Raw genomic sequence first — 18,355 nt, forward strand, 5'->3', positions numbered from 1 at the left:
TTCCAGTCTCCGTGGATGTTTTTGTCTTCATCACCCCCAAATTACATCTAAGTACAGTAAAAGCTTTGTTAAAAAGCATCTATGGGAAATGGAGGTTGCCAATATGCAGGTTAATGAAGCTTTTTCAGTGCAATAAGTCCCCAGATCACATTCTGGATCTATTCCAGAGGTTTGTTCAGAAGTTAGAACACAGAGAAATTAAAACTGGCTTTTGCCAGCTCAGTGCTATCACACCTGTGAAAACCCATCACAATGGATGGACTACAGCTGCACAAAAGGGGCAATAGCCATCGGTAACTCTGGGACTCTACATGCTTAACAAAGCCCCCCCCCCAATCCCCCATCACTTCCCAGATAGGACGCTTGTGGTGGTGCTGTACCCTGCTTCCTTCCTCATGAGAGCCCTCTAGGAATGAAGACTTCCTATTGCAGTCCTTTGGGAGGAAGGAAAGAGGACGGAGTGGCACCACAGAGGGCGCCCTGACTGGAAAGCGGAGCAGGGGGCTGGCAGGTGGGCATACAGCTTGTTCATCATGTTCGCTGCTTAACAAACTGTTGGTTAACCGGCATCTCCGCCGGCTTCTTCAGGCGGGCAAAGTAGCAGGTTAACCAAGTGTGTGGTTAACAAAATGCTAGTTAATAAGCAAGGTTCGATTATATTTTCATGTATTGCCTATTCAAACAGCTGGTGTACTAGTATGTTACAAAAGCCACACTTAAAGACATGTTTTTACACAAAGGATGGAATGCGTAGCATCCACTGACATCTCTGTACCTTATAAAATCCAATCTTCTGGCAACAAGAGGGATATCAAAACATGTGTTCCAGCACATGTGTTGTCAAGAAGGAGTCCAGTAACATCTCTAGCTTTGTGGCCTCCAGATTTGTGGCCTTTTCCCCCACCAAGCTTTCTTACCTATAGATTTTAAGGCACTCTGTGGGAAACTTGTGCCTGTGCAAACAAAATCCAATTTTTGACAAAAGCATTTGTTTTCCAGAGTGAGATCTACTACAATACGTCATCTTTTATTAGACAGCTACAGCAAATTGATGAGATAATGTATTTCATTAATGGACCAATCCTATGCAGATGCCACGCTGAAAGTACAGAGGTGCTGCAGATCTAATGATCTGTTGTGGTGGAAAGGCTGGTTGAAGGGAGTGAGAGGTGTACCTGCAAGCTTATTGTGGCTGTTGACAGCAACTGTTACCCTGCACATGCCTGATCTCGTCTGATCTTGGAAGCTAAGCAGGGTCAGGCCTGGTTAGTACTTGGATGGGAGACCTCTTGGGAATACCAGGTGCTGTAGGCTTATACCATAGTCTTTCAAGACTGAAGGTTGCCAACCATTGTGGCTGTTGCATAGTTTCGTATGGGACTCCTCTGAGCTATGCCATCTCTGTTGCTGGTGCAGCACTTCACAGCTGCTAGGGGTGTGAACAGCTCAACAAGAGAGAGGACTTTTTTTAAGGTTGGCACCCTTCGTTGCAGAATATTGTCCCCAGAGAGGAGTAGCTGATGTTGATCTAGGTCTCCGTTCTATCCAGTTTACCAGCACTGGTGCAGCTGCAATGCAGCTCTGAGGTAAGGGATCAAATGATCCCATACCTTAAGGAGGCCTCTGACTGCCTGCCTACCACAGGATGCACTGCATACCCCCACTGGCATAGCTGCACTGGCACTGGGAAATGGGATAGGATTTGGTCCCTAGTCATCTTCGCTGCATGTTTGCATGTACACATACATATCATACAGCAGGAGGGGGGCAGAAGACCACTTTGGAGTTACTGATTGCTCCTGATCCTCCAATGATGATATGAAGTCACTCTCAAACCTTCTACTTGTCCCTAACCCATGTCACTTCAGTGGTTTGACATTTTTTTTCCTTTCATCCCTAGGAACCTAGGTTCAAATCAGTGCTGTAGCTAAGTCTTTTGGCATCTGGGGGCACAAAAAATTCTAACACCTCCTCGGCCTCAGACGGTCTCTTAGTGAGCCCAGGGAGACTTATACCCCTTCCCCTAAAAAAAAAATTCCTAGAAGTTCCTAGAAAGATGCTAGAAGGGAAAAGATAGAGAAGTACTTAAACTTTGGTGCCCTCTGACTGGCTGCCTGGATACCCAGGAGAGACTCTGGAGTAGCAGCTAAATGCAGGAGGGAAGCGAGGGGAGGAGTAGAGCCAGAAGCAGCAGCAAGAGAAGACCTCAGACGGGCATCTTTTTTGCAGAATACCAGAAGTGCCTTTCAGAGGCCTCTAAGACACCCCCACAAGGCAAGGTAACCAGGACAATGTACCCCTTCGCCCCTCCATAGCTATACCACTGGTTCAAATTCCAGTCCGTCCACCCAAAATGTAAATTATTGTACATCATTTTGTGACACTCTTTGCCTTCCCAAGCTGCTCTTTCACTCTGGTAGCTCCCAAGGCTCTGGTGGAGGGGGGTGGACACCCTGGAAGCTTCAAGTCTGCCCGCTCCTGTCATACAGGTATGCTTGTTAGGGAGGCATGATTGTCTGCAGTTCCTTCTAGACTGTAACTTGGTAACAAACTCTGGCTTGCCTCTGCATGATAGCTGAAATGGACCTATGAATGGAACGGAAAGCACTGACCTTTTCTTTCCCAATAACATCAGATTCCCTTGTAATTATGAAGAGTGTCTAAGGCACTATTACTCAGTGCATAAAGTGCTTTACATCACTTACCTCATTTCTTCTTTCTGACCTCTGTGGAGTTGTTACCCATTTTCGCCACAGACAGCCCTGGCTCTAAGTTTATCCACATGCAATAACGAGAGCCGATATTTATATTATGAATCTCGTGAAGGCAATATAGCTGGTGATTCCTGAATCGCACACTTGTAGGGAGACATGGGAGTATACACAAGCAGGAATCTGTATCTGAATGTTTGGTCTATATTTTCCATTTAAAAGCAAGGGAATAAACACTGCCAGCAGGAAAGAGAATCCTTCAGCAAAGCTGTCACTCACTACCACATAACATTGCGGGGGGACAAAAAGTTACTAACCAGAAAATCTGTGGTATTTGTGTGTGTGAGAGGGCACAAATAAATTACAGTCTCTCAAAATATTTCCTTAAGAAGTTGGCCTGTAATAAGCATCAACACACCACTGAGTTACCCCATCACAATATCTTCTGGAAATGTCCATTAAAACATCATAAAATTTCTGCAATAGGAAAACACACATTTCCTATTTTTTTTTAAGTCTTAGCTAGACCTCTGAAAAAATAAACTCTGCCGTCAACCCAAACCACCAGTGTTGCTCTAGAAAAAGAGATAAAAGTAATACCATAATCACTAAACAGGACTCAGCTGTATAAATAGTTTACCTGCCGGAGACAGTGCTGGCTAATGAAATAATCTCCCAGGCGATTGCAGCAAAAGTGAGCCACAGCCGGCACCGAGAACCAAAAAGAGTTAAAAGGCAAAATCAGATTGTAGGGGTGGGGAAGCCCTACAGGGTTTGATGCCACTAAAAAGATTTGTGTTCTGGTCATCCAGATGATGCACATACTCATATATATGTAAGTCCGCACCATTGGTTGCTTATAAATACCTTCATTGGAATATATTAGATGCAATGTGTTTATGCTGAAGTGACTTGGGCTTCAATATGTATATGGTTAGTGACTTGGGCTTCAACCAATATGTATATGGTTAGTTTAGGAGCCAGGGTGGTTTATGTGAGAGCCAGGATGGTGTATTGGTTCTGGAGAGGGACTTGGGGCCCAATCCGATCCAATTTTCCAGTGCTAATGCAGCTGTTCCAATGTGCTACATCTTGCGGTAGGGAGCAGTCACAGAGGCCCCTGCAAAGTACGGAACATTTATCCCCTTACCTCGGGGCTGCATTGATGGTGGAAGGTTGGATAGGCTTTGGGTCCTTAGACCTGGAAGATCCATGTCCAAATCCCTGCTCAGCCATGAAGCTTCCTGGGCAACCTTGGGCCAGTCACTATCTCTCAGCCTCGTCCACCTCACAAGGTTGTTGTGAAGACAAAAGGAGGGAGGGGAACATGTACACCACCTTGAGCTCCTTGGAGGAAGGGTAGTATAAAAATGTGAAAAATAAATAGATAAATAAAACTTCTGAAACAAAGTAGTTCCATTTTAGTGGCAACCATTGGTGACTTTTTAAAAATTGCACAATTTAGGCTTTCACACTTTGGTGGTACTTGAATGTCTTTCTTAAACTTAAACATCATTTTCTTTTCAGCTGTTTGATGACAGACACTGAAATGTGTGCTTGCTATGGCTGTTATTGGTAGAGAAAGAACTAGCAGCCTCGGCACTTGAGCCTATGCATGTCTACTCGGAAGTAAGTCATAGTCGATGGGGCTTCCTCCCAGGTGTGTATAGGATTGCAACCTATGTTGCTTTGCTATGTTTCTTGGAGGGGGGGGAAGGGACAAAAGGCATAGGTGAACTGCAGCAAAAATATCCATTAAGACTTGTAGTGTGATTTTGATAGGACATCTTGGATCTTTGGGAAATGTAACACCATCTTTCTCCTGTCTGTGCAGTACCAGAGGAGATATTGGTTTATGGGCACATACCTAGAGCTCTTTAGAAGGCAAGTTCAGAAGACCTCAGGATGAGAAGGCCGTGTAAGAAAACTGGGGAGTTTCAGGTTTGCTGCAGAAGCCTGCAAGGGGTCTGCACTTGTAGGCTCTTTCCCAGTACTAGACCCATGATGGACCAGAAACTAGAGTTGGTAGGTAAATAAACTATGCTTAAAGTAAGTGTGTGTGTGTGTGTGTGTGTGTGTGTGTGTGTGTGTGTGTGTGTTTCACCAGTTTTGTGCACTGCGCTTTTCCAGTGAGTTGTTAACAATAAGTTGAATTATTGAGTTGAATTGTTCTGTGCTTCAATTCTCGCATATTTAATATCTAGTGACCCAAGGCTTTTCATAGTACAATAGAGGACTGAGGGAGCCATTTTTTTCAATCCCACTGCTCCTGTGCTTTCACTAGCAAATTGAAACATACAAATTAAGCACTTTCTTAGATTCTGGGGAAATTTACACTTATTTTTGCTCTCTAGTGTACCTCTGTGCCTTAATAAAATTAGTAGTGATTTTTTTTTTGGGGGGGGGGGAGGTGTTTTTTATTGTAACTATATTCTGAATTTCCTAGGTTGTAAAATTTACCATTCAGCTAATATACAAGATCCTATTCCCACTTCTATAACAGCTCTCTCTTTTATTTGTCTGCAGTGCATTGATTTTTGGAAACAATTTAACCCTACTGATTTTCCTTGAATTAACTGTAGGCCAGAAACAAAATTTTAAAAGTACAAAAGCTACTTTTTTAAAAACAAGTAGAGTTTGGATTTCTGTGAAAACTAGATGGATGTATCTTATTGGTATTTAGACAAGGAATGATGTTGCTAGCACCACATTCAAGTAGTTTTAGGCTTTTTTTTATAAGTACAGGTCCAGCCTATTTATACATGGACTTTTTATACACGGTTTTGACTCAACATGAATGGCCACTGCAAATGAGAAGGAATTTGCTGATCCCTGGAGAAGGGGGAAAATGCACCCCTTTAAAATCAGTTTAAAAAACTGAACAGTCCTTTAACAATAGCCTCCTTAATGAGAGCGAGAGCGAGCGAGCAGCTGGCTGACAATCCATCAATCCTTCTCTCTCCAGGTGACCCCTCCCTTCCCCCTGAGCACTAAAAGAAAGGTGATCACTTTGCATTGGTGAAGGGAGGGGCTGAGTAAGCTCTTTGTAAGCTCTTGGAGGACTGATTGATGGATTGTCTTCTAATTACTCTTATCTTACATCACAAAGGTCAGCAAGGCTGTTTTTAAATCACCAGAGCAAAGAAACTTTGTTTTTTAAATGGATTTGCTATAGTGTGTTTTTTGCCAACCATGTGAGTGCTTGGAATGGAACCCACGCAAATAATGAGGCTCAACCTGTAGTAGCAACAAACTTGAATGGCTCCAACAAGGAAACTTCCAGGGCCCTTTCTGACAGGTAAAAGGCAAGAAGTCTGGTGACATGCCAGCTGGATTGTACACGAGTGTTTGATGAAAGTATGCAGGGCCAAACTCACCACCTGTTTGCTTGTCAGTCATCATATTGCTTATAACATCACAGAATAGCACAGTAGTTTATATTGTGACATGATCCTGCAGCCAATTAAATTTGTGCAGAATAGATCTTTAACATCATTCCAGTATCTCTTTGGACTAGGGGTAGCCATATGTTTGTTTATTTCATTTATTTTTCACCTTCTTATACCACCAAGGAGCTCCCAGCGCAATCCTATTTTTAGTGGGGCCACTAAATGCAGCTGCAGCAAAATAGCAACTGCTGTATCCTGAGGCCCCACAGAGGCTGCCAGAGCTGTCCATGGAGGAAGGGGGCATTTGTCCCTTCCCCCAAGTAAGGGTGCAGGCCCTACAATGGGGCTACTCAAGTCTGCACTGGCTGTTTTGCTGGTGCAGATTGGAGAACCTCTGTGTCTGGCTTTGTGGCCCGACATGGAGGATCGGATCCGGCAAAGCAGGACTCTGTTGGCCCCACACCCCCTTCTGGGCCGATCACTCCCCCATCCCACCCTTATCCTGCCCTGCCCTTGCCCCAGAATGCCTCTCCCCGGCCCTGAAAACACACACTGCTGCCTGGTGGTGTGACTTACCACTGGACACTCCCATGGTGTCTCCACTCAGCACTGAGGTCCAGTTCTGACCATGCTGGCCCAGCACCTGGTTGCCCCTCCTCCCCGAGTGCTGTGGATGTGCCTTACAACATGTTTACAACACCCAGCTCCGGCACTGGAGGTCAGCGCCAGCACTCAGGGCATTTAGTATTGTACCCTCAAAGTGGTATACATAGTTCCTCCCCTCCTTTTGTCCTCACAACAGCCCCGTGAGGATTTGAACCTGGCTCTCCCAGGTTCAGGTCCAACTCCTGAACCACTACATCATCATCGTGTTGAGTAAATGGTTGGAATTTCCCCTCAAATATCAAAGGTGTGGATCAATATTTTATCCACACGGTGTAAAGCCACAGGTAAGAATTATATTCCATAAACTGTTATAAACAGAAAAAAAGTTTAGGGAAGTAACTATCAATGTGCTGCATTTAATGTAAAATACTAGCACATAATCAAACAATCAAACGAAGTCTGAAGTCCTAAACCCCAATAGTTCAGACTACAGGGATTCTAGAAGCAGATGACATGAGCAAATATGTATCCTATATTTAGGTATCTGCACAAGGCAACTCTAGTATGTAAGCCAAGTGACCTGATATGGGGAAGAGAAACTCCAACCCAGAGTTTTATACCAGGACCTGCTAACTTTTGTATATCACAGACCTCGGAACACATCCTTTTTATATGTGCCCCTTTCTTTTTCTCCATCCTTGCCCATCAGATGTCAGCTTGGCCGGATCAAGCACATAATTCCTGCAAAGGGACCCTGTTCTGTGTCACTTAAACTGCCCCAATATAGAAGGCCACCAAGGTCAAGGAAGTACCAGGAGTTAAGTTTCTTAAGTGCAACGTGTGAGACACTATCTGACACTGTTTATAGATAGAGTTTGCCTCTGATTGACTACAGGATAGAAGTTAAAAGCATCAGTCCAGGAGTTCAAACACGTTAACCTCTGAAGTGATGTTTGAAATAGTGTAATAAAAGACTGAAAGGGAGGGGGGGTGTTGATATGATACCCAATAAAGGCCAAACTCAAAAGGTTGGAAAATATTTTCAGAGGTGATGAGAATATCTAAAGGTGATGTTGCCAAATGCTACATTATCATGGACACTGGGGTGGAATTTATTTATCAGGTTTCTGAATTATGAGACAAAAGCTCCGGCAGTGACGCAATAGCACAGCTGACAAAATACAGAGGGCACATTTCTGCAGGCTATTGTCGATCTCGAAAGAAGTCAGTAGCAAACATGTTTGGCAGTCCCACAGATCACTCAGCCCTAAGCAGGATAGTGTACATTGGATAATCTCCCAAATAATTTAATATTAGTTGCCAACGCAAAGCAAAGAGAAAGACGGGGTCTGATTCCAAAGACATGTTCGCTTCTTGGCAATGTGCTGCATCCCATAGATTAATGGATTAACAAGCCGGCCAAATTAAGAGTGCTGGAACTGGTCGGCAACATTCTTTGAAATGTTTTCAGATGAAAGCACGCAAGATGTAGCACATAGTCCAGGGAAGGATGCCGGCATGGAGTTTGGAGCTAATCAGTTAACAAAGAGAAACTCTGCTAGGCACCCATGGACTCCTGTTGACGTTCCAGGTTTATACTGACTATGAATGTGGATCATTGTACTAAGAGACAGAAGTCACTTCTACAGAAGATATAGACTCTGAGGCTGGGGTCATTAACAGCCTGATCCTATACATGGTCCACTGGCAGCCCAATCCTGAGCTACCCGGCACCCAGAGGAGCAGCGGCATAAAAATGGCTGCTGCTGCATCCTATGTGAGCCGAGCAGCCACTGGCGTCTCCTCGGGGGGAAGCGAACATTTGTCCCCTTCCCCTGGATAAGGGTGCAGGACCCGCAAAGGGGGTGGAACATCCAAAATGCCCCAAATCGCACAATTCTAATATTACTGGTACTAGTGTTAGAACCGCATTCTTAGGCTGCTTGAGATGATGTGGCTGGTCGGGGGGGGACAGATAGCAAGTCCTTATTTCTACTTATCTGGCCTGGCCCATTCTGATGCTCCCAAACTGACCGACCAATCCTAGAGATGTGGGTTCTAATGTTCCAAATTAACGGTTCGTGTAGTTTTCAAACTGCAAGATACCCCTGCTCAGTCAGGCCAGTTCTGTGTCCCACTCAACTGATCCACATGCCTAGGGAGGGGAATTAGGTTCCTCGTTTTGAGAAACCGTGGCAGAGGAACATCTTTGAAAATAGCATTTTTGGACTTTGCATCATGAAAAGCGGTAATTGATGCCCTCTGCAAACATCATCTATGCCTGGAACGATTGTGGTATTGGGACCCGTATTTCTCTGACGAAACAGCAATATTGAAATAAGAAAGAAAGCCAGTTAGACCTATCAGACTGTGGACTCTGGGAGCAGCAAGAGTTTACCTTCCGAGGCAACATGGTTGACCAGAGCCGGTGGTTTTATCTTTCAACTCCAAGACAATTTATTTAGTACTGGCACTAATATCCTTTTATGGTGATTTTACAATTAGACTCTGTGCTTGGTTTTTTTAAAAAGGTCTGGCAGTATGTTTGCTTGTCTCTCAGGAGAAACAAACCATTCCCCTATTGAATGAATACTGTTTTGAATCCCACTGGAATAAATCTGCACTGGAATAAATCTTTCTTTATTCAAAGGTGCTACAAAATTAGGAGGACCCTAGTGACATTTTGTGGCCTGGATGTTTCTGAGGTCGTGTTTATCTCAGACCCGTGTCTACATCAGATGGCAAGTAGGATGGGGGTCGTCAACTTTCCAGATTTGGCCTGGAGTCTCCAGGAATCAGCATCAATCTCCCAGTGACCACTGAAGTAATCCTAGTGTTTTTAAGAGGGTGTCCCGGATTTAATGGTATTATGTCATGTTGGGAGAAATAAAATCTCCAGGAATAGAATCAGTAAGAGTTGTCAACCTACAGTTCACATGACTGAATGCTCTCCTGCATCAAAACTGAAATAATGTTTTAAAATCCCTGCAAGAGTATATTGAAAGCTAAGCCTTTCCCCTCAGGGCTAGTTTTTGTATTGAGTCGTATGTATGGGGAGTCTTTTGTATGGAGGAGAATTCAGACATGTGAACCCTCACCTGCAGCCAAATTTGGTACAGTCCAAATAGCTTTTTTTTTTTTAAACCATAGCAATGATACTGACACCAGCAATATATCCATTTAAGAGCAGAGTGCAGCTAGGGAGGCTCATGCAATAAAACTGAATTCTGCACTCAGACTAAATTATTAGTCTGAGCAAGTGGATGCTCCTATTTTTAGCAGGGGGAGAGTAACTGGCCCACCTCACCCCAGCACTGTCTGTTCTAGTGGCTGTCTGCTGGTATTCTTTTGCATCTTTTTAGATTGTGAGCCCTTTTGGGACAAGGAGCCATTTAGTTATTTGATTTTTCTCTGTAAACCGCTTTGTGAACTTTTAGCTGGAAAGCGGTATATAAATACTGTTAATAAATAATAATAATAATAATAATAATAATAATAATAATAATAATAATAATAATAATATTATGGAAATCATTGTGTCCAACAGCTGAGTGTAAAATTTATTGATTGATTGTTAGAGCATGGTAATCACTGTAGTATTAGCAAATCTCATCCCAGGACTTGCTCCCTGAACCTAGACTGACTTCTTTTTGTATACGTTTTGCAATGTGGGTGAATGGAGGAGAGCAAGAAGGGGCTTAGCCCTTTGTATGGCTTACCTGGATCGTTGAATAAGGACATCCACTGTGCCATTCTAAGAACTCTGTGTGTGCAGACCTTTCTTTACTAGTCTACTCAATCTGGGTATAACTCTAATGAGTGGTTTCCTGTGTAGTAGAAGGATATCTGTATTCAGATTGAAACTACTTGGTGATCATATGAAGCTACCTGTTTCTGACTCACCTATTCATCCACCTAGTTGAGTACTGTCTACTCTCTATGCTCATTTCTGGAAGGGATCTCTTCCTAGGCCTACCTAGAGATGCCAGGGATTGAACTAATGCCTTCTGTATGCAAGGCAGAGACTTTACCACTGAGATGGCCCCAACGGTGCCATCAATATGAAGCAAATCCATATTCTGCAGAAGAGCCCAGTGCCCTACATACGATGCTACGTAGCCCAGCATTGTAGGGGTGTTTCTTTTTAAGGGCAATGGTAAATACTTCAGAGGAGTCCCCAGGACAATTACAAAGTGATTGTTCCCTCACCATTTGTATACAGCAATTCCAAAGGGGTTCCCCTGGATATTTCAAATCCCAAGCATGTCTGCTGCCATTGTTTTTGGGGAGTCATACTCATTAACATGTGTGTGCTGTCACCCCCCACTCCTTTCCTGATCATTCTCCAGAGCCTGGAGAGTAGTCTGGAAGAGGAGAGGCAGCTGACAGGCATTGGGTCACCCCAACTGCTTTTCTCCTTCCCCAACCCACTACCTTAACTGGCTGCTTCCCCACCTTTCAGGGACATGTCAGCCCTGGGGTTGCCTATTTTAACCATTTAAACTAAAGTAACAAGAACATCTACAGTATGCATACACAAGAAACCCCCAGATTTTAATTACCTGTCCCACTCCTCACTCTTTGGTGGGGTGAAACAGCAGACCCTCAAAGGTTTTCTACTCAGCAAAGTCAGATACTGGTTGGCTGGCAACCTTCAGTCTCGAAAGACTATGGTATAAGCCTACAGCACCCAGTATTCCCAGGCGGTCTCCCATCCAAGTACTAACCAGACCCGACCCTGCTTAGCTTCCGAGATCAGACAAGATCCAGCATGTGCAGGGTAACAGTTGTCCGATACTGCCTGTACATAAATCAGAAGAAGCTCTGCTGTTGGTTCCCAGTGGAAAGCAAATGAATCCCTCTCCCGAGTACCCATCACCCTGACCTGCAGGCAGAAATATTGTGGCAAGAGGAGAGAGAGGCTCCGGGTGCATTGGGGAAGCATAGTAAATCAAAGCAAAGGGGCAAAAACCATCACATAAGTAGTCTAATCAGTTTAAAGACATTTCATTTATCCAATCACTTTAGTCAAATGTAACTAATAAAGCTTTTGAAGAAATGCCAATGTGCCTGCCAGTCATCCCAGTCAGTTTTGCTCTCATGAGCCAGAACATTGGTAGGCAAAAACAGGTTAATTTCTTATCAAGCAACTGGGAAGATTGTTGCCTGCACATTTTTCCATAAATCTCTCCAAGTAAGAGTCCAACTAGATGAGGCACCTCTGCCCACCCTTTTTATTTGGGGGGGGGGGGGTTTCAAATAGGAGCCATGGGGTGGAGTGCAACCAGAATTGGGGCCATGACATTTTCTCACATGCTGCAGTCCTGATGAAAGTTCTCCCTGAACTTGCTGTTTGTCCTGAGAGGGAATCTGTCATTGATTGATTCAGTGGTTCCATTGTGGCTTCTGTTTGACAAAAAAAATCTGGAAAGGGTAAAGGCCATTTTGTTTCACCCTAAAAGGAATCCACAATCCTCAATCCTGGAATGGGAGACAATCCGTCTTTGGGCATAGTCCAGTCTCTTACCACATCCTTTCCCCTCCTACAGACTAAATTCCTTTACCTCCCCTCCCCTTACACTACCCAGAGTGGCTGTGTCTGTGCACACCACAGAAATGGTGTGGATTGACCCCTTTTCTTTTCTTTTAAGCTCATTTTCTTCTCGACTAAAGTTGAAAATTCAGCATAGGAGCCTGGAATACAAGTCTGTACTCGTCGAGTATTCTCTGAATGGGCAGCTTGACGGGAAATGTACAAGGAAGAAGAAAGCCGCTCATAGGGTTTGGCTGCCCTGCGATGTAATTAAAGAATAGGTAGCCTAAAGTCAGGATCCAAACTGCCATGCAGTGAGTGCCATATAACCACAGGGCCTTTGGGCTTGTGCATCTTGAACTTCAGCCCACCTTGCCCCGTGGCATATCTCTGTTGCAACGGAAGGAAGCTTTAACAGCAGTTTAGGATATCAGATGGGGCAGGGAAAGGAAAACTGCTCAAAGGAAAAAATCTCCCTGGCAATGCCCAAGCCCAGTGTGAGTGTACCAAAAGTATCTCTTTAGATCCTAGTTTGTTTCTTCCAGGCACCTCTAAACCTTTCCTCCAAACCATTTCTTCAGCTTCCAAAGATGCAGCACTCACAATATTACTACCACCAGTTATTATTTCCCATCTTCCTTGCCCCCTTCAACACCCTAATGCGGCAGGTTTAGTCCCACATCAAAATGTTCAACGGAGGTAGAGAGTGACAAACTTCACAAAAAAGACCCAGCCAAGCATAAATATTTGAACCCAGCTATAACACACGTCTCTTTTTCAATTGCATTAAACAATGCACAGAGATCGTGCGCATGACTCAGGAGCCACATGGAGCTTGTTTTATAAAATCCGGCCTTTTGGAAACTGGGAACGAGACAACTGACCAGGATTCCCGTGTGAATGCAGCGTTCTCCCACTAGCTATGTAAAGCCAAAAGAATTCTTCAAAGACTGGAATATTCTCAATGTAATGAGATAAAAATACATCTTATTTTTGTTGTTCTATTTTAATTCCACAGCTGGGCTTTAAATCAAGTGGAATGTTCCTTGTCTTGAGTGTACTAGTCAAAATATTACCTTCAAACTGAGTGAGGAAATGTTTAACGTTCTACTCAGACAGCACAGAAGCTCATGCATTTCTCCTTTATTACCCGTCACAGTTGGCCCTTGCGGACCTTCAGTGAATGTGTGTAGGAGAGGACTGGGATCTTGCCCACTGTTCCTGATTTCAACCTTCACATGTCCGTCCAAGTGCCTGAATAGAGCCTAAGTATGTATAACCCTATGTTCATAGACTCCATATGTGTATTTGGGGAACATGCCTTTTGCATGTATAGAATTAGGTTACTGGTCCATCTTAGGCCTTTGGATGAAGGCATGAACATTGGGAATGGATGTGATCCCAATTCCCACCCACCCCCCTTCTATCTTTCCAGAATTGATAACTGTTACCTGGTCATCTGCAGGTCATTGGTCCTTCTGATCAGCCGTCACTCAGTAGCTAGATCGGCTGGTGCATTCAGGAACCAGAAGAACATGCAAAGTAGGAAAGAGGCACCTTTGGAAAGTGGTGACTTACTTAGGGCCCAATCCTATCCAACTTTCCAACCCTGGTGCAGCCACAGTGCAGCCTTGAGGTAAAGGAATGAATGTTTCCATTCCTCAAGGAGGTCTCTGTGACTGTCCCAGCACCACAGGATGCAGTACATGCCCCATTGGCATGGCTGCACCAGCACTGGAAAACTGGAAAAGGATTGGGCCCTGATACATTTAGCGGGGGGGGGGGAGCAGCTGTCCCACTACACCCAGCATGGTGAAGCAGCCAGTTAGGTATGTCTCGTTATAGTCAACTGGCTATTCCAGTGTTTATCCTCTGCCGTACCACTTCACATGGTCCACCTATTCTAAGTACCACTGGAAGTACCTGGCAATTATGTCATTGCCAGTTAGTTCTGGGTTGGAAGGCCAGATGCAATGAGATCAACACCAGTAAGAGGCTCAGGGTGGATGGGAGGGTTTTTTCGAGAGCAGAAAAGCATGTTTTGGAATTCTACCCACTGAGCCTAGCCTCCTACCACTGTTTGTTGTATCGCGTTCGTGGTCTCACTGCCAGGTGACAGGTGTCCAAGGGTACCTCGAGTACCACTAGACACCACCTCAAGTACCACCAGTGGTACTTGTACAAATGGTTGAGAAACACTGGGCTATAGGGCAGGGAAGGGAAGAATGTTTGTTGGGGAGAATTTCAAAGCTAGGATCCAGTTGCATTGGAATCCCAGGGTGGAAAACCAATCAGGGCATCAATGACTTCTTTCACTGGGAAAGCAGAATTTCAACAGCTATGAAAAACCAGGTACTTCAGCCTCCCAGCATCATGGTGGGGTTGGGAGACCCACTCTTGCTGCAGGCATTGGCACGCACTGAAACACAAGTAACATTACTGAAAGCGTTTGAATGAATATTCATGGCACCCATTCTGCAGTCTGTGGCCATTGCTGGTGCATCCCCCACACTGCTTGAAAGTTTGCTCCTGGAGAATGGTTTGAGTGGTTTGTTTACAGCCCAGTCTGTTTGTTTTAGCACCATCGACACAAAGTTCTAAGTGAGCGATGGAAGAGTCCAAGGCCTCAGCTCCAAATGTATTCCACTTCAGGGCGTACATGGCTAAGGTACAAGAGGCAATTAAAAGATCTGCTGGAAAACAGAGAGAACTTAATGGCCATCTGTCCTTGTGTTTTGGAGTGTGGGACTATAGCAACTAATAATAGATGAAGTTTGACATGTTGTTCTTGTGTTCGGATTGGGCCTACTGTGTCATTAATTCAGCTTGTGCCTCGGTACTTATGGTAAACATTCCCTTTGTGGCCTATTCTACAGCTCAAGTCTTGCATGTGACCACATGTAAATGTGTATTTTTTTTTAATGGCCCTGTAATCTACAGCTTTTAAATTCTCTGTTGCTGGAAGGCATACGGTGAGCTGAAGCGGTGCAAGCCAGTGCAACATTGGGTCTTTCAGCTTTCTGATTGCTAGCTGGTTTTACCACCTGGGTTCAAACTCTGACCTGGTCTTTAGCATAAGTGCATATAATACAACAGAGATAAGATCTTTGCACCTAATTCACCCTGCAGGGCCTGTGAACAAGCCTCATTAAGAAAAGAGTCAAACACATTTATATTTCAGTACCTTATTTCCTTGGAAGTTAGGTTCTGTTTCTGAAGGAATGACTTCACATGCTTCCTATTCCTTCTTTTCCCAATGCAGAACGTGGCTGTTTGTTTATTCACTGCAATTTTATCCAACATTTCCCCTAATTAACTCAAGTTGGGATACGGTGGCTCTCCTCCTGCCAAATCCCCACCCCGCCCTATTTCAGTCTCACAACATGTGATGTAGTGACTTGCTCAAGATCACCCACAGAACATCTTGGATGAATGAGAATTTGAACCTGGGTCTCTGTAATTGTAGCCCAACACTCAACCCCCCACACCATGATTGGGGTTCTATCACTTTCAAGCTCCAACAGAACAATTCAAAGAGAAAGAAAAATTCCATATTTTTCTCGGTTTGCTTATGAACAAGGAACAGTGCAAAATGATGCCATTCTGTATGGTTGGATGCTCTAAAACAAGCCTCAGCTGCCTGAATATTAATAATTGAAATAGAAAAGGGCTTTTAAACTAGGTATTAATGTTTGTAAATTTAACTAGGCGAATTTCAAAGTTTAAAAAAAAAAAAAATTGAGCAGCACATGATCCAAGATTCAGTAGCCATACAAGGAGATATTTTGATTTTCTCCCTCAGTACAACCTGCCCTGCCCCCTTACCTGGAGAAGTACAACCTGCCCTGCCCTGCCTTACCTTACCTCCAGGGTCAGGCCGCCCCCCCCCCCACAGGATGCAACATGAATTCCAGTGGCATCGCAGCATGGGGGGGAAGAGGATTAGATAGGACTGGGCTGTAAATGTATTTTTCCAGCATCTTGGAAATTTATCTGATAGACCATGTCTTCAGATAAAAAACAAGTTTTTAAAAAACTTGAAAAAACTGATCCATTGATGGCAAGTGGGTGACTTCAAGATGTCACAATGGCCAACCAGTTAGCACAGAAACTAACAGAACTAGTTTCTCCCGAGTTCAGTCCTGCTGGGAAGATTTTATTTTTGATCAGAATGAAACAAGTTCATTTCCTCAGTGATCTGGCCCATCTAATTAGGTCCAAGCTATGGCCGTGCACTTCTCTGAACCATCAAAATCACAGTAAACCTGAAAAGTCACTGGCCTGTACAAATACATTCATGTGGAATCAGCAGCAGGTTTAATTTTCAGCTCCATGAGCTGTTGCCTTTTCTTTAAAAGGAAGTTTGTTTCTGCATTCAATAATCCACCAGTTGAAGCAACTTTCTTCAGAAACAATGAATTATAGTGCCTGGTTAGTACTTGGATGGGAGACCGCCTGGGAATACAGGGTGCTGTAGGCTTATACCATAGTCTTTCGAGACTGAAGGTTGCCAACCTACCAACCTACCTTCAATATAAAGCACCAGATATACATGGAGAGGCTATATAAATATATTATTAATAGTAAGCAATAATAGTAATTCTAAAATATAGCATGATGGTTTATTTTGCTTCAAGTACACAACATTGCATACATTGGCTTCTTGATCTTGTGGCAGAATAAACTCTTTGTGTGATACTTCAGAACTGACAGAGATTTTGGTCCCTATGGCAAAAAAACAGAAGCATGTGCTTTTTTGCTTCTGTGAACTCAGAAAACTGAATTCATGCAGGCATATTCATCGACATCTAAAGATGAGTTTGTGGAAGATTCATCAGGAAACAAAGCACTGTGTTTGTGTAAGCAAACAGCATTTCACATACAATATATTTTAGTAGAAGTTGTTAAGACATTCAGCCATGAGTATATGTGCATATGGGAAATGAATCACCAGTGACATAGTTCACATTGCTTAACTTCTGAATCACTTTGGAGCTGCCTGGATTGCAACAAGCTCAGAAGTGAAAGTGACAAGAAACTGACACAACTGTCTAGGGGAGACACTGGTAAAAGGTCTTGTAATGGGCCTTAATGTCTATGGAATGGAATGCACAAGCTATACCAGCTTGCAGCTTATTAACATAAGTAGCTGTTACCTTTGCAACAACACAATCAATCTGACCAACTTCTCTTTCTAAGGAATGTAGGGATTTTTTTTTTTTTTGCCTTTTATGTCATTGGCATAAATGGTTTTGTGTTTTCTTTTCTCTATTTTCACATGCAAGAGCCACAGAAATGAGTGCACAGTAAGGAAATGCGCACAGGACAGAAGCATCTCTGTGAAATCAAGACTCAACATGATATCAAAATATTTCGCTTGTGCGTCTTGGCGGCCGGACAGTTTTTAGCAAAGCAGGGCCAATTTCTCTAACCCTGGATTAGTCAACAGTGGGTTCTTGGGTCTAATGTTTCACCAAATATTTTCCCACATTTGTCCAACTGCTGTTTGAAGGGTGGAGCTGACAGCATAAATGTGCCCTAAGGTACAAATCCTGATCCATGTCCCTTGGGGATCTTTGAGCCCATCCATTATATATGCAGATGCCTGTAATCAAGAGATCTCCATGGACCCGGGTAATTATTCCCTAGACTTTGCCACTAGCAATAAAAATCCCATTTGTCACAGCTTGTTTGCAGCACTGTTCTCATTTCCACACTGGTGGCATTAATTAGCAAAAACTTGTGAAAATGCTTGCAGTTTATGAGTTAACAGTAAAACAAAAACAAAAACACACACAGTCACAAAAGGATTCCCTTATATTCCTATTGAGCCAATTCCAACAAGATCCAAACATCTCCATGGGAGTAACTTCTCCTGCTTTAAACAGGAAATAATTGGAGCACTTGGGGGGTGGGGTGCTGCATTGTATCTCTCTTTCCCATTAGCAGACCTACTTCTGTGAAGTTCCAATGCAGATGGATGGCAAATTTCTCAGATAATAAATCAGTCTCCTGATGGCAAAGTGGCATCGCTTATCAGGCAGCCAGAGAGCTACTGTCTGCCCCATTTGAAGGCATCAGGCCCCAGCTCCACAAGATGCTTTCTGAACTAATCT

At 43.7% G+C, this 18,355-nt stretch overlaps 1 pseudogene; it reads left to right on the forward strand.

Annotated features, from left to right (window-relative positions):
- The first annotated feature begins 1,194 nt into the window (after nucleotides 1-1,194).
- On the forward strand, nucleotides 1,195-1,314 carry LOC136637822 (5S ribosomal RNA; annotated as a pseudogene).
- The last annotated feature ends 17,041 nt before the right edge of the window (nucleotides 1,315-18,355 follow it).

Source organism: Tiliqua scincoides, chromosome 1, assembly GCF_035046505.1.
Source record: "Tiliqua scincoides isolate rTilSci1 chromosome 1, rTilSci1.hap2, whole genome shotgun sequence".
In the NCBI taxonomy this organism is placed as follows: domain Eukaryota; kingdom Metazoa; phylum Chordata; class Lepidosauria; order Squamata; family Scincidae; genus Tiliqua; species Tiliqua scincoides.